Consider the following 12,222-nt stretch of genomic DNA (forward strand, 5'->3'; position numbering starts at 1 on the left):
AGCTCCCTCTACACTGTCCCAGCAAACACTCCCAGGGCAGGTACAGGGGGTTAGATACAGAGTAAAGCTCCCCCACCTTTCAGAATTTGGACCGATTTTGATTTTCATCTTGCTAATTACTACAGTTCGGGCTCCAATATTAACCTGCTTATGTCTGACTGTATTTTACATTGTTGAATAAAGTATTGAAAGCCAATTTAGAAATGCATTTGATATCCTGTCTGGTTAGATCTAAGGTGAAGCCGTTTGATTAGTTTGGAGATTGATCCAGGACTATGGGGAGAGAGCGGGGCAGTGGGATTAGTTTGGGGATTGATACAGGACTATGGGGAGAGAGCGGGGCAGTGGGATTAGTTTGGGGATTGATACAGGACTATGGGGAGAGAGCGGGGCAGTGGGATTAGTTTGGGGATTGATACAGGACTATGGGGAGAGAGCGGGGCAGTGGGATTAGTTTGGGGATTGATACAGGACTATGGGGAGAGAGCGGGGCAGTGGGATTAGTTTGGGGATTGATACAGGACTATGGGGAGAGAGCGGGGCAGTGGGATTAGTTTGGGGATTGATACAGGACTATGGGGAGAGAGCGGGGCAGTGGGATTAGTTTGGGGATTGATACAGGACTATGGGGAGAGAGCGGGGCAGTGGGATTAGTTTGGAGATTGATCCAGGACTATGGGGAGAGAGCGGGGCAGTGGGATTAGTTTGGGGATTGATACAGGACTATGGGGAGAGAGCGGGGCAGTGGGATTAGTTTGGGGATTGATACAGGACTATGGGGAGAGAGCGGGGCAGTGGGATTAGTTTGGAGATTGATCCAGGACTATGGGGAGAGAGCGGGGCAGTGGGATTAGTTTGGGGATTGATACAGGACTATGGGGAGAGAGCGGGGCAGTGGGATTAGTTTGGGGATTGATACAGGACTATGGGGAGAGAGCGGGGCAGTGGGATTAGTTTGGGGATTGATACAGGACTATGGGGAGAGAGCGGGGCAGTGGGATTAGTTTGGGGATTGATACAGGACTATGGGGAGAGAGCGGGACAGTGGGATTAGTTTGGGGATTGATACAGGACTATGGGGAGAGAGCGGGGCAGTGGGATTAGTTTGGAGATTGATACAGGACTATGGGGAGAGAGCGGGGCAGTGGGATTAGTTTGGAGATTGATACAGGACTATGGGGAGAGAGCGGGGCAGTGGGATTAGTTTGGGGATTGATACAGGACTATGGGGAGAGAGCGGGGCAGTGGGATTAGTTTGGGGATTGATACAGGACTATGGGGAGAGAGCGGGGCAGTGGGATTAGTTTGGGGATTGATACAGGACTATGGGGAGAGAGCGGGGCAGTGGGATTAGTTTGGGGATTGATACAGGACTATGGGGAGAGAGCGGGGCAGTGGGATTAGTTTGGGGATTGATACAGGACTATGGGGAGAGAGCGGGGCAGTGGGATTAGTTTGGGGATTGATACAGGACTATGGGGAGAGAGCGGGGCAGTGGGATTAGTTTGGGGATTGATACAGGACTATGGGGAGAGAGCGGGACAGTGGGATTAGTTTGAGGATTGATACAGGACTATGGGGAGAGAGCGGGGCAGTGGGATTAGTTTGGGGATTGATACAGGACTATGGGGAGAGAGCGGGGCAGTGGGATTAGTTTGGGGACTGATACAGGACTATGGGGAGTGAGCGGGGCAGTGGGATTAGTTTGGGGATTGATACAGGACTATGGGGAGAGAGCGGGGCAGTGGGATTAGTTTGGGGATTGATACAGGACTATGGGGAGAGAGCGGGGCAGTGGGATTAGTTTGGGGATTGATACAGGACTATGGGGAGAGAGCGGGACAGTGGGATTAGTTTGGGGATTGATACAGGACTATGGGGAGAGAGCGGGGCAGTGGGATTAGTTTGGAGATTGATACAGGACTATGGGGAGAGAGCGGGGCAGTGGGATTAGTTTGGAGATTGATACAGGACTATGGGGAGAGAGCGGGGCAGTGGGATTAGTTTGGGGATTGATACAGGACTATGGGGAGAGAGCGGGGCAGTGGGATTAGTTTGGAGATTGATACAGGACTATGGGGAGAGAGCGGGGCAGTGGGATTAGTTTGGAGATTGATACAGGACTATGGGGAGAGAGCGGGACAGTGGGATTAGTTTGGGGATTGATACAGGACTATGGGGAGAGAGCGGGGCAGTGGGATTAGTTTGGAGATTGATACAGGACTATGGGGAGAGAGCGGGACAGTGGGATTAGTTTGGGAATTGATACAGGACTATGGGGAGAGAGCGGGGCAGTGGGATTAGTTTGGGGATTGATACAGGACTATGGGGAGAGAGCGGGACAGTGGGATTAGTTTGGGGATTGATACAGGACTATGGGGAGAGAGCGGGGCAGTGGGATTAGTTTGGGGATTGAGACAGGACTATGGGGAGAGAGCGGGGCTGTGGGATTAGTTTGGAGATTGATACAGGACTATGGGGAGAGAGCGGGGCAGTGGGATTAGTTTGGAGATTGATACAGGACTATGGGGAGAGAGCGGGGCAGTGGGATTAGTTTGGAGATTGATACAGGGCTATGGGGAGAGAGCGGGGCTGTGGGATTAGTTTGGAGATTGATACAGGGCTATGGGGAGAGAGCGGGGCAGTGGGATTAGTGTGGGGATCACTCTAGCAATGTGGCAGCACAGATTCGATGGGCCGAATGGAAGCCACCTGCTCTATCAGGCTCTGTGTCTTGAATTTCTGCTTGAACGAGCTCGATTGGCGAGATAAAACGTGTGTTTCGAGCGGAGGCTGGGGCTGACGATCGAGATTTGGACATCTGGTTCGGGGCGGTGTCTCTGGGGAGAGGGCAGGGACGCGAGGTCTCTGGGGCGTGCGAAGGGGCGGGGGCCGGGACCGGGGGCGGGGGCAGGTCTGTGAGCGGGCGCACCAGGCAGCGAGGCGATGCAGTGCCAGCGGACATGGAGGAAGAGGTGACCTACGCAGATCTCCAGTTCCCGGAAAATCTCCCAGCCAACGCGGGGAGGAGGAAGCGGACACGAAGAGGTGAGTGGGGGCGCGGGGGATGCTCGGGGGGGTTGGGGAGGGGGGGGGGGGAGAGGGGGAGAGGGGGAACTGTTGGGGGTCGCGATAGCGAGGGTGTACCTGTCAAAGGACAGGAAGCGGGAAGCGATGAGCGACCTGTTGGATTATCGCGAGAGAAGTGTTCGATGGTGAGCAACAGAGAGTGAGGGAAGGATAGAAAAAAAAGAGAGAAAAATAGAGAGAAAGAGAGAAAGGAAGAAGAGAGAGAAGGAAAGGATCAAAAACTCAGTTAATTCTCATCTGAAAAAAAGTTCCTCCGACAGTGCGGCACTCCCTCAGTACTGCCCCTCCGATAGTGCGGCACTCCCTCAGTACTGCCCCTCCGACAGTGCGGCACTCCCTCAGTACTGCCCCTCCGACAGTGCGGCACTCCCTCAGTACTGTCCCTCCGACAGTGCGGCACTCCCTCAGTACTGTCCCTCCGACAGTGCGGCACTCCCTCAGTACTGCCCCTCCGACAGTGCGGAACTCCCTCAGTACTGCCCCTCCGACAGTGCAGCACTCCCTCAGTACTGTCCCTCCGACAGTGCGGTACTCCCTCAGTACTGCCCCTCCGACAGTGCAGCACTCCCTCAGTACTGTCCCTCCGACAGTGCGGTACTCCCTCAGTACTGTCCCTCCGACAGTGCGGCACTCCCTCAGTACTGCCCCTCCGACAGTGCAGCGCTCCCTCAGTACTGCCCCTCCGACAGCGCAGTGCGGCGCTCCCTCAGTACTGCCCCTCCGACAGCGCGGCGCTCCCTCAGTACCGCCCCTCCGACAGTGCTGCTCTCCCTCAGTACTGCCCCTCCGACAGTGCGGCACTCCCTCAGTACTGCCCCTCCGACAGTGCGGCACTCCCTCAGTACTGCCCCTCCGACAGTGCGGCACTCCCTCAGTACTGTCCCTCCGACAGTGCGGCACTCCCTCAGTACTGTCCCTCCGACAGTGCAGCACTCCCTCAGTACTGTCCCTCCGACAGTGCGGCACTCCCTCAGTACTGCCCCTCCGACAGTGCGGAACTCCCTCAGTACTGCCCCTCCGACAGTGCAGCACTCCCTCAGTACTGTCCCTCCGACAGTGCGGTACTCCCTCAGTACTGCCCCTCCGACAGTGCAGCACTCCCTCAGTACTGTCCCTCCGACAGTGCGGTACTCCCTCAGTACTGTCCCTCCGACAGTGCGGCACTCCCTCAGTACTGCCCCTCCGACAGTGCAGCACTCCCTCAGTACTGCCCCTCCGACAGCGCAGTGCGGCGCTCCCTCAGTACTGCCCCTCCGACAGCGCAGTACGGCGCTCCCTCAGTACTGCCCCTCCGACAGTGCAGCACTCCCTCAGTACTGCCCCTCCGACAGCGCAGTGCGGCGCTCCCTCAGTACCGACCCTCCGACAGCGCAGTGCGGCTCTCCCTCAGTACTGCCCCTCCGACAGCGCAGTGCGGCTCTCCCTCAGTACTGCCCCTCCGACAGCGCAGTGCGGCTCTCCCTCAGTACTGCCCCTCCGACAGCGCAGTACGGTGCTCCCTCAGTACTGCCCCTCCGACAGCGCAGTGCGGCTCTCCCTCAGTACTGCCCCTCCGACAGCGCAGTGCGGCTCTCCCTCAGTACTGCCCCTCCGACAGCGCAGTGCGGCTCTCCCTCAGTACTGCCCCTCCGACAGCGCAGTACGGCGCTCCCTCAGTACTGCCCTTCCGACAGCGCAGTGCGGCGCTCCCTCAGTACTGCCCCTCCGACAGCGCAGTACGGCACTCCCTCAGTACTGCCCCTCCGACAGCGCAGTGCGGCGCTCCCTCAGTACTGCCCCTCCGACAGCGCAGTGCGGCGCTCCCTCAGTACTGCCCCTCCGACAGTGCGGCTCTCCCTCAGTACTGCCCCTCCGACAGCGCAGTGCGGCACTCCCTCAGTACCGCCCCTCCGACAGCGCAGTATGGTGCTCCCTCAGTACTGCCCCTCCGACAGCGCAGTGCGGCGCTCTCTCAGCTACGGGCCGTGGGGCTCGAGCCTGTCCCCTAGCACTCGAGACCCACAGACGCAGAGGAGGGTGGCAGAGGGGAGTGAGTTCGAGCGACCGAGGCAAAGTGACCAGCTCTTTTGTTTGCATTCCCACTGCAGGGCATGCAAAGTATTTGCAAAGACTGAACATTACCCTCCTGTGTGCGAATTCTGTCTTCTTTGTGGCTGTGGTGTGCGTCCTGGCCAACCAGTGTAAGTACCTGCCTGAATCATCCATCTCTCACAGATAAATTCGTCACATCAGAAACAGGAGCAGGAGGAGGCCATTCGGCCCCTCGAGCCTGCTCCGCCATTTAATAGCATCATGGGCTGAACCGATCATGGACACAGCTCCACTTCCCCGCCCGCTCCCCATAACCCTTCACTCCCTTATCGCTCAAAAATCCGTCTATCTCCACCTTAAATATATCCAGTGTCCCAGCCTCCACAGCCCTCTGGGGCAGAGAATTCCACAGATTCAGGAGAAGAAATTCCTCCTTATCTCCTTCTTAAATGGGCGGCCCCTTATACTGAGACCATGCCCCCTAGTTCTAGTCTCCCCCATCAGTGGGAACATCCTCTCTGCATCCACCTTGTCGAGCCCCCCTCATAATCTGATACCTTTCGATAAGGTCACCTCTCATTCTTCTGAATTCCCATGAGTAGAGGCCCAACCTCCTCAACCTTTCCTCATAAGTCAACCCCCTCATCCCCAGAATCAACCAAGTGAACCTTCTCTGAACTGCCTCCAAAGCAAGTATATCCTTTCGTAAATACGGAGAGCAGAACTGTGCACGCAGTACTCCAGGTGTGGCCTCACCAATACCCTGTGTAACTGGAGCAAGACTTCCCTGCTTTTATACTCCATCCCCTTTGCAATAAAGGCCAAGATACCATTGGCCCTTCCTGATCACTTGCTGTACCTGCATACTATCCTTTTGTGTTTCATGTACAAGTAAACCCCCAGGTCCCGCTGTACTGCACCACTTTGCAATCTTTCTCCCTTTAAATAATAACTTGCTCTTTGATTTTTTTCTGCCAAACTGCATGACCTCACACTTTCCCACATTATACTCCATCTGACAAATTTTTGCCCACTCACTGAGCCTGTCTCTGTCCTCTTGCAGATTTTTTGTGTCCTCCTCACACATTGCTTTTCCTCCAATTTGCCGCAAGTTTGCCTGTTTCACCTTGTCGAGCCCCCTCTGTATCTTACACGTCCCAATAAGATCTCCTCTCATGAGTACGGGCCCGAGTTTCTCCGATCCCAGGGATCAGTCTGGTGAACCTTCCCTCTCAATGGCAGGTATCTCCTGCCTTCGGTCAGGAGACCACAACTGCCCACAATACTCCAGGTGCGGTCTCACCAAGGCCCTGTGTAAGTGCTCCTGTACTCAAACCCTCTTGTCAGTAAGAAGTGGGTTTTAACTTAAGCCACATTCGACAGCCTGAACATCGGCTGAGCAGGTGGTGGGGTTAAATATAGACCGGGGTGGCTCATATCCTGTCTGAGACAGATGTGCGACAAATGGGTTGTAAAAGCTGGTATTTTGCTAAATCCACACAGCGAGCTGACGTCTGTCTGTGATTGGTTGTTGCTGCGTTTACCCCGCGGGTAAAGTTCATCGCGACAAACCGACTCCGACACATCGAACGCACGCACGCACGTCCCGCCCAAGTCACAGGGCCGTGGGGTTCAACTCCCCCACTCCTGAGAATTGATCCCCGTTAATCTCAGGCCAATACTCCCCCAGTTACCCAGAACTGAGGGAGCACCGCGCTGTCGGAGGGGCAGTACTGAGGGAGCGCCGCGCTGTCGGAGGGGCAGTACTGAGGGAGCGCCGCGCTGTCGGAGGGGCAGTACTGAGGGAGCGCCGCGCTGTCGGAGGGGCAGTACTGAGGGAGTGCCGCACTGTCTTGGGGCAGTACTGAGGGAGTGCCGCACTGTCGGAGGGGCAGTACTGAGGGAGCGCCGCACTGTCGGAGGGGCAGTACTGAGGGATCGTCATAGTATCGGAGGGGCAATACTGAGGGAGTACTGCACTGTCGGAGGGGCAGTACTGAGGGAGCGCCGCACTGTCGGAGGGACAGTACTGAGGGAGCGCCGCACTGTCGGAGGGACAGTACTGAGGGAGTGCTGCACTGTCGGAGGGACAGTACTGAAGGAGTGCCGCACTGTCGGAGGGGCAGTACTGAGGGAGCGCCGCACTGTCGGAGGGGCAGTACTGAGGGAGCGCTGCACTGTCGGAGGGGCAGTACTGAGGGAGCGCTGCACTGTCGGAGGGGCAGTACTGAGGGAGCGCCGCACTGTCGGAGGGGCAGTACTGAGGGAGCGCCGCACTGTCGGAGGGGCCATATTTCGGATGAGACATTAAACCGAGGCCCCTCTCGGGTGGATGTAAAAGATCCCGGGGCACTATTTGGAAGAAGAGCGGGGGGAGTTCTCCCCGGTGTCCTGGGGCCAATATTTATCCCTCAATCAACATCACAAACACAGATTATCTGGGTCATTATCACATCGCTGTTTATGGGAGCTTGCTGTGCGCAAATTGTCTGCCGCGTTTCCCACAATACAACAGATTGCGTGGGAGATAATCCAGGTTAATAAATGGAGTATAAAAGCAGGGAAGTCTTGCTGCAGTTATTCAGGGTATTGGTGAGGCCACACCTGGAGTACTGCGTGTACAGTTCTGGTCTCCGTATTTACGAAAGGACATACTTGCTTTGGAGGCAGTTCAGAGAAGGTTCACTCGGTTGATTCCGGAGATGAGGGGGTTGACTTATGAGGAAAGGTTGAGGAGGTTAGGCCTCTACTCATTGGAATTCAGAAGAATGAGAGGTGATCTTATCGAAAGATTATGAGGGGGCCCCACAGGGTAGAAAGAACATGAGAACACAAGAAATAGGAGCAGGAGTCGGCCATTCGGCCCCTCGAGCCTGCTCCGCCATTTAATACCATCATGGCTGATCCGATCATGGACACAGCTCCACTTCCCTGCCCGTCCCCTTATCCCCTTATCGGTTCAGGAACTGTCTATCTCTGTCTTAAATATATTCAATGTCCCGGCTTCCACAGCTCTCTGAGGCAGCGAGTTCCACAGATTTACAACCCTCTGAGAGAAGAAATTCCTCCTCATCTCAGTTTTAAATGGGCGGCCCCTTATTCTAAGACCATGCCCCCTAGTTCTAGTCTCCCCCATCAGTGGGAACATCCTCTCTGCATCCACCTTGTCAAGCCCCCTCATAATCTGATACGTTTCCATAAGATCACCTCTCATTCTTCTGAATTCCAATGAGTAGAGGCCCAACCTCCTCAACCTTTCCTCATAAGTCAACCCCCTCATCCCCGGAATCAACCGAGTGAACCTTCTCTGAACTGCCTCCAAAGCAAGTATATCCTTTCGTAAATACGGAGACCAGAACTGTGCACGCAGTACTCCAGGTGTGGCCTCACCAATACCCTGTATAACTGGAGCAAGACTTCCCTGCTTTTATACTCCATCCCCTTTGCAATAAAGGCCACGGTTCCATTGGCCTTCCTGATCACTTGCTGTACCTGCATACCTCTATGCAGAGAGGGTGTTTTCCCCGGGCTCGGGAGTCTAGAACCAGGGGTCACATAGTCTCCGAATCAGGGGTCCGCCATTGAGGACTGAGATGAGGAGAAACTTGTTCACTCAGAGGCTGTTGAATCTCTGGAATTCCCTACCCCAGAGGGCTGTGGAGGCTCAGTCGTTGAGTATATTCAAGACAGGGATCCATAGATTGTTGGATATTCAGGGAATCTCGGGATATGGGGAGCAGGCGGGAAAGTGGGGTCGAGATTGAAGATCAGCCCATGATGGTATTAAATGGCGGAGCGGGCTCGAGGGGCCGAATGGCCGACTCCTGCTCCGATTTCTTATGTTCTCGTGTTCCTGTTCCTCTGCTATCGTCCCCAATAACCTCTGATTTCTTTCCACAGATCACCACCATTCTCTGCAATTTGTCGTACGCAACCAGACTGAACCCAAGTCGATCCCTTGCAAACACGAGTTACAGCCAATATGTGATGGTATGTGTAACGTATGAGTTGTAAGTGTGGTACGATAAGTTTATATCGTTTGTTTTCTATAACCATGCAAGTTTGTATGTTGATTTTATGTTATTATAATTACTTCTTCAATGAGGAGGGAGAAGTGTAACTCCTGTGGTAATGCAACTGCTAATGTTTATACAATGAAGGCATCCTTTACCTCAGAAGCCTATTATCAGCAAGGGCAGACATCGATGTCGAGGTCCAACACCGCCTCCAGTGCGCCAGTACAGCCTTCAGTCGCCTGACTAAGAGAGTGTTTGAAGACCAGGCCCTCAAATCCACCACCAAGCTCATGGTCTACAGGGCTGTAGTGATACCCGCCCTCCTGTATGGCTCAGAGACACGGACCATGTACAGTAGGTATCTCACCCGCAGCTCATGGTCTACAGGGCTGTAGTGATACCCGCCCTCCTGTATGGCTCAGAGACACGGACCATGTACAGTAGGTATCTCACCCCCAGCTCATGGTCTACAGGGCTGTAGTGATACCCACCCTCCTGTATGCCTCAGAGACATGGACCATGTACAGTAGGTACCTCACCCCCAGCTCATGGTCTACAGGGCTGTAGTGATACCCGCCCTCCTGTATGGCCCAGAGACACGGACCATGTACAGTAGGTATCTCACCCCCAGCTCATGGTCTACAGGGCTGTAGTGATACCCGCCCTCCTGTATGGCCCAGAGACACGGACCATGTACAGTAGGTACCTCACCCCCAGCTCATGGTCTACAGGGCTGTAGTGATACCCGCCCTCCTGTATGGCTCAGAGACACGGACCATGTACAGTAGGTATCTCACCCCCAGCTCATGGTCTGCAGGGCTGTAGTGATACCCGCCCTCCTGTATGGCCCAGAGACACGGACCATGTACAGTAGGTATCTCACCCCCAGCTCATGGTCTACAGGGCTGTAGTGATACCCGCCCTCCTGTATGGCTCAGAGACACGGACCATGTACAGTAGACACCTCAAGTCGCTGGAGAAATACCACCAATGTTGTCTCCGCAAGATCCTGCAAATCCCCCGGGAGGACAGACGCACCAACGTTAGCGTCCTCGACCAGGCCAACATCCCCAGCATCGAAGCACTGACCACACTCGACCAGCTCCGCTGGGCAGGGCCACATTGTCCGCACGCCCCAGACACGAGACTCCCAAAGCAAGCGCTCGACTCGGAACTCCTTCACGGCAAGCGAGCCCCAGGTGGGTAGAGGAAACGTTACAAGGGACACCCTCCCTGATAAAGTGCAACATCCCCACCCACACCTGGGAGTCCCTGGCCCAAAGACCAGTCCGCCCCTAAGTGGAGGAAGTGCATCCGGGAGGGCGCTGAGCACCTCGAGTCTCGTCGCCGAGAGCGTGCAGAGACCAAGCGCAGGCAGCGGAAGGAGAGTGCGGCAAACCTGTCCCACCCTCCCCTTCCCTCAACCACTGTCTGTCCCACCTGTGACAGGGACTGTGGTTCCCGTATTGGGCTGTTCAGAGGTTTAGGGAGGGAGTTCCAGAGCTTGGGGCCCAGGCAACAGAAGGCACGGCCACCGATGGTGGAGCGATTAGAATCAGGGATGGTCAGGGGGGCAGAGTTAGAGGAGTGCAGACATCTCGGGGGGGTTTTGGGGCTGGAGGGGGTTACAGGAATGGGAGGGGTGTAGGGGCTGGAGGTTACAGGGATAGGGAGGGGTGTAAGGGCTGAAGGAGTTTACAGAGATAGGGAGGGGTGCAGGGGCTGAAGGAGTTTACAGAGATAGGGAGGGGTGTAGGGGCTGGAGGATGTTCCAGAGATAGGGGCCATGGAGGGATTTGTAAACAAGGATGAGAATTTTGAAATTGAGGCGTTGCTTAACTGGGAGCCAATGTAGGTCAGTGAGCACAGGGGGTGATGGGTGAGCGGGACTCGGTGTGAGTTAGGACATGGGGCAGTGAGCACAGGGGGTGATGGGTGAGTGGGACTCGGTGCGAGTTAGGACATGGGGCAGTGAGCACAGGGAGTGATGGATGAGTGGGACTCGGTGCGAGTTAGGACACGGGGCACAGGGGGTGATGGGTGAGTGGGACTGGGTGCGAGTTAGGACACGGGGCAGTGAGCACAGGGGGCGATGGGTGAGCGGGACTTGGTACCAGTTAGGACACGGGGTCAGTGAGCACAGTGGGTGATGGGTGAGTGGGACTCGGTGCGAGTTCGGACACGGGGCAGTGAGCACAGAGGGTGATGGGTGAGCGGGACTCGGTGCGAGTTAGGACACGGGGCAGTGAGCACAGGGGGTGATGGGTGAGCGGGACTGGGTGTGATTTAGGACACGGGGCAGTGAGCACAGGGGGTGATGGGTGAGTGGGACTGGGTGTGAGTTAGGACACGGGGCACAGGGGGTGATGGGTGAGTGGGACTGGGTGTGAGTTAGGACACGGGGTCAGTGAGCACAGGGGGTGATGGGTGAGCGGGAGTTGGTACCAGTTAGGACACGGGTCAGTGAGCACAGGGGGTGATGGGTGAATGGGACTGGGTGCGAGTTAGGACACGGGGCAGTGAGCACAGGGGGTGATGGGTGAGCGGGACTTGGTACCAGTTAGGACACGGGTCAGTGAGCACAGGGGGTGATGGGTGAGTGGGACTGGGTGTGAGTTAGGACACGGGGACAGTGAGCACAGGGGGTGATGGGTGAGTGGGACTCGGTGTGAGTTAGGACACGGGGCAGTGAGCACAGCGGGTGATGGGTGAGTGGGACTGGGTGTGAGTTAGGACACGGGGCAGTGAGCACAGGGGGTGATGGGTGAGTGGGACTCGGTGCGAGTTAGGACACGGGGACAGCCGAGTTTTGGATCAACTCTAGTTTACGTCGGGTAAAACGTGGGAGGCCGGCCAGGTTAATACGATAACTTTGCAAGAATTTTAAGCTGTAACTTTTATGAACCAATTCTAGTCGATATCAGTCAGGTAGATATTGCAGAATCTGACAAATAGACATTTTGTGGTATGTGTCAATGTCTTGGAGTTGAATGTTGGGGATATGATTAATAAATTTGCAATTGATACTAAAATCGCTGTGTGGTTGATAATGACAAAGAAAGTTGCAGACTGCAGAAAGATATCC

This window comes from Pristiophorus japonicus, unplaced genomic scaffold (genome assembly GCF_044704955.1).
Source record: "Pristiophorus japonicus isolate sPriJap1 unplaced genomic scaffold, sPriJap1.hap1 HAP1_SCAFFOLD_440, whole genome shotgun sequence".
Lineage (NCBI taxonomy): Eukaryota > Metazoa > Chordata > Chondrichthyes > Pristiophoridae > Pristiophorus > Pristiophorus japonicus.